Source organism: Halyomorpha halys, unplaced genomic scaffold (genome assembly GCF_000696795.3).
Source record: "Halyomorpha halys isolate HHAL.00 unplaced genomic scaffold, Hhal_1.1 Scaffold9.1, whole genome shotgun sequence".
NCBI classification, from domain to species: domain Eukaryota; kingdom Metazoa; phylum Arthropoda; class Insecta; order Hemiptera; family Pentatomidae; genus Halyomorpha; species Halyomorpha halys.
In genome coordinates, this window is record NW_027110416.1 from 1,542,132 (window position 1) to 1,547,615 (window position 5,484).

Below are 5,484 nucleotides of genomic sequence, written 5' to 3' on the forward strand. Positions count from 1 at the left end.
AACCCCGAAAATCTTCCTTGAAGATAGAAACGGCAGCAGCTCCGTGACCTTTTTAAGTATAGTTTTGGAGTTCAATATAACATAATTTAAATATTCTATTTAAATATAAATGTGTTCAAAATAATATATTTTACTTGCTTAAATGTTTTTTTATTTCGTTATTATCTAATATATCAATTGATTTTTTTTTAGGGATGTGCATGTATTTTTTTTATCATTACTATTGTTTATTTTACATTGTATATTTTTTTATAATATTGAATAGTGTTTTAGTTTTCCGTCGAAAATATTATGCTTACTGGCAGAAAGCAACAAGTTTTCTATCCACACCTTCATTATTATCCCTTCCTTCTCCTCTTCGTCTCGTCTATCTCATTTCAAGCTGCCGAAGATCAGCTTTTACAGTTTACGGTAACCCTAATATTGTTGCTTCATTTCCGAACCTAAGGTGGAATAATTTAAATATTTTTTTTTTTAAATAATTTATTTATTGATATTTAAAACTGTATACACATATATACAACAAGTAAATTTGCTGTAGGTGACATAGTAACATGATAAAAACATGTGGAGAATCTACCCACTGATAGAACTCCAATAACATTGATAGAAATCAGTTATGAATTAATTAATTAAATTAAATAAGAATTAATTAATTAATTAAATAAAAATAATCAATAAGTTGTAGGCCTACCTTCTACGCCATAACGTAAGTCTCCTTTCTCGTTCTCATAAATGTATATATAAATATATATATTTTTAAGTATAAGTATATAAGTTAATACTCACACTGTAATTCAGATATAAGCCACTCACTATTTTTCATTGTATGTCATATTGTTCAATTTGTAGATTCAATTTATTTATTTATTTTTTCAGTTTTTTTAGACACTACTTGCATATCTTATATTATACATATTTTCTTACCTACATGATATTATATTTCATCTTTCACTGTTTTCAATCTACTACCATCTAATTCCACGATTATCAATCAATGTAATTTTTTTACTATTCAATTATCAGTTATCAATTTTTTATCATTTATACTATTCCTTTTCAATTTTATGTTTCTCTAAATGTTGTTGTTATCTCTTTTGTTCTATAGTCCTGATGAAGACCAGAAACTCAGGTCGAAACGTCGGCATAAAATAAATAAATATGGTTTTGTTTATTTATGTTGTTCTTTGGTGACCGCACCCCCCTGACAAACTTCTCCAATTATTATACTTTTTGATATAGATCCATATTTTTATTATACTATATTTATATATTTCTTTACCATTATTATTTTTAATTTAATTTTTTTTTTTAAGAATTATTATTTTAGGTTCTCCTAATATTTAATCAAGTGCGAATCCGATTGGTGGAGAATGAGAGTGGAAATGACGATACGAGAAATTTTTTTATTTATTTATCTATTAATATTTACAACTGTATAAAAAAAAAATAAAACCAGTAAATTTGATCATAATGACATAATGATATGATATAGGATGTAGAGAAACTACCCACTAGTAGAACTCTAAAAACAGTTTACAATATAAGGTCACGAGGCCATCTTCTTTTCAGGCGCCTCGGAGGATTGCCAGGAATGGAAGAGGAAGCAAGGTTAGAAACTAGTGGGTTTGGGTGGTTAGGGAGTTTATTATGGAAGAAATAATATCGGGTTCGGTCTAGATCGGTTACATAAGGAACATTTAAGTCTTTATGGATGGTTTTATTAGTAACAAAATAAGGAGCATTGAGGATTTTACGAAGGATTTTGGATTGTAAAGATTGGATACGAGAGGAATTCGAAGGTTTAGTGGAGCCCCAAAGCTCAACTCCGTATGTCCAGATGGGCCTTATTATTGTCATGTAGATCAGTCTTTTGTAATGAGTTGGAAGTTCAGACCGTTTGTCTAGTAAGTGCTGTAATAGTCGGAATCTGCGTGCAGTTTCCTGTCTTTTCAGTCTTGTGTGAGTATTCCAGGTTAGTCGTTTGTCAAGATGTAGTCCAAGATAACGAATCTGTTCTACAGGGGTAAGAGCCACATTATTAAAGTATACTGTAGGGCAGTCGGCAGGTTTACAACGAAGAGTAAATGTGATTTGTTGGGATTTATTTTTATCCTCCAATTTCGACACTATTCTTCGAGGATTGTGATATGGGACTGGAGAGTTTGGGATGCAATCAAAGGGTTATTACTAACTGTGAGCACACATGTGTCATCAGCATACGTGGTAAGGATAGTGTTAAGAGTTGTTGGGATGTCAGCTGTATAGACAGTGTAGAGGATGGGACCGAGAATACAACCTTGAGGAACACCAGCGGATTGAAAATAGAGGCATGAATAGGAACCATTGTGGTTTACTTCGATACGAGAAATGACATGCGAATAAGGTTTTCTCTTTTGATCATCTCTAATGATTATAAATTTGTTATTCCTATTATGATGAAATATCTTAATATATTAATTATGAGTTTTAGATGAAATATTAAAATTATTGGAAAGTACATTACATAACAAAGCAGTAACAATTTCAAGCTGTCGACTTATTCACCACATTTTGCCTACTTAATGCCATCCCGTTTAGTTATAAAATCACAAAAAAATATACTCTCTTTTAGACCTATGGAATAATAATGCCGTAATAAAATGAAAAATGTTCGATTAAAAGATTTTCTACGTCACTGATTTCTATATTCCTTTATGGCGATTTTTTCAAAAGGGATTTATTAAATCTGGATTAATCAACTGAATCTAAACACCTTCAATTAAAAAAACTTCCTGGTTCCTGGTTTACCAAAATCGCTTTTATAATACTCTCTCCAATAGCACGGAAAATATATCTTTTTAGATTAAAAATTTCACAGAAAGATAAATTATGTCTAAGGCCCATTTTTACGGGACATTTATCTGTCGTACTTGTGCTAAACGCTGATGGTAAACCTAAATCAGTGAATGCACTTGAATATAATATGAATGGTATATTCTGATGATCAAATACAACAAACAACTACCTTCACATCAGACAAATAAATCATAGTAAATATACATGCTAATAAGATTAAGTGTTACGAAGATGCAAGTTGACAGTTCGCTGTCATGTTTACATGAGATAAATGACTGCATGTATTATTAATGAATGGTATTATCAGATATAAAGCAAATCCTAATAGTACGGCAGCGCTTTCAAGACAGAAAATGCCATAGTTCGCACGCTAGTAGTGCCTACGACTGCTGCTACTATCACCATACTGTCACCACAAAACCTCGGCTTCGAATACTTCTCCACCCCTAATATTTTCCAAGTTAAATTGTTAGTTTTTAGGGGACTCACACTAATGGCGTCTTGATGTTAAGCTCGGCCCATTCTCATATAATATTTTGTTATTACGATTGTCTATAAAGTTAATATTTATCTCATTTGAAATGCATATGGACAATTTCCTTTTCATAATTGAGAAAAAATCACTTCAGAACGTACCTTTTGGATTTTCCAAAAAGTATATTACACCTACAGGCTTTACACTATTTTTAATAGAAATGAAATGGAAATATAAGTTAAATGATATATCATGATTACGAGATTCCATCCAGTTCATGGAAAATAATAATGACGAAGGGAATATAAGATTTAATTATGTAAACATTTCAATTTTGAATATAACAAAATGTATTTTGCTGTGTATTTCATAAATTCGTAATGGACATAAAGGAAAATATCTGTGCAACAAGTATTGAAAGAATTTAGCGAAAAAAGAAAATTTTCTTTTCGAATTTTTTTATCAAAACATCCGCTTTATCATGAGAACATTTGGGCTGATTTATACTGAACATCCTGAATACATTTAAATATATGTGTAAAATATATAATATGTAAATGAAGATAAAGCAGAGCCTATAATAGCAAGCTGAAAATTTATATTGTCTGAGTGAATAGAAAATCGTTTCCGACAGTAGACAGTTGCATTAAATACCTTGGCTCCTCAATAATATCAATAACTGATCAACGGACGGGATAGACCAGCTAATACAAGCACAAACAGACCCTCCTTCTCCTTTTCAAGAATACTGAAGTACTGAAAGTCATTACAAATCTGAAACTAAAGGTAAACAATTATATGATAAGAAGGCCAGATCTGATTTATGGCTGCGAAACCTGGGAGCTAAATGGTAACCTAGAAACCAGAATGAGAAATTTGGGAAAGTGCTCCCAGCAAGGCCGGAAAGTCCGTAGCTCAGGTGGTTGAGGCAGCATCCAGAGAACTGTGGACGACTTGGGAGGTCGACTTTTTTAATTACGTGGCAGTCCCACGAAATGAAGAACTTGACCCCTCACCTTGGTTGGCCACCTCTAGATGACCCAATCCCCGTTTTCAGAAATGACCAGAAAGGAGGAAAAAAAAAAGACGTTGAAAAGACCGGTCCTTTGGACGCCAAAGATGAACTAAATATTCATAACTTGAAATATGAATACGTTCACAAAACAAGCTCAATCTTCAATCATACTGCAAATAATGACGTAATATATAAAGATGACCTTCAATCTACTTATTTAAATGTTTCTATGTTATTAACACAATAAAAAGTAAATATGTTTTATAGCAGTTCATTGTCAAATGTAGAACTTCCAATTAAAAAAAGTACAAATGACATCTATGAATAGGTCGTCAAATATGCAAGAGACGATATTGTTAGAAACTAATTAGAAATAAAAAAGAAAAGTAATATACTAGAAGCTATAAAAGAGAACGACTTCTATTGAAGAAACCAGAATGTTGTTCCAATGAAAATTTTGGAAAAACATATCCCAGGAAAGATCGATTATAAGATGTTATCTCACCCCAATTTTTGATTACTTTAATGAAAACTATGTATAATTACTAGTCAAAATTGATGAGTCTGCCAAGTATAGATTGGGGGAATAAAAAATGGTGACTGTTTCAAAACGATAAAAAACATTAATTTTTCATTCGGAGCTCTATATCTTAAAAAGTAGGAACAACAAAAGAAAACCTCAGATAACGTCATTTAAAGAAGAGCGAATTTTCTAAAATATGAGCCCTAATAGAGTTATTTACGTGAAATAGTTCCCGAGATATAGCTTTTTAAAAAGCCACATTTCATAAAAATGTTGTATGGGACGAACTGAAAGAGCAGTAGTTAGTGAATGTATTTTGAAAAATTCATATTTCAAAAACCATTTGATGTACAGATGTCTATTAGCACTCACATTAAAGCTAGTTTAATGAGCTATAAAGTAGTTCATCTTTTTAGGAGTAATAGTTTACATGAAATTTGCTAAAATAAATTGATTTATAATAGCTCGGACAAATTTTCATTTTCCAAATTTATATTCATAAGTGAATATCATAAAAAATACTATCCCTACGAAGATAAGTGTTATAAACTACTTTATAGTAAGTTAAATTTCCTTTATTTTGAGTGTTGGCAGACATAGGTGCGTCTTATGGATCTAGAGATATATTTTTTT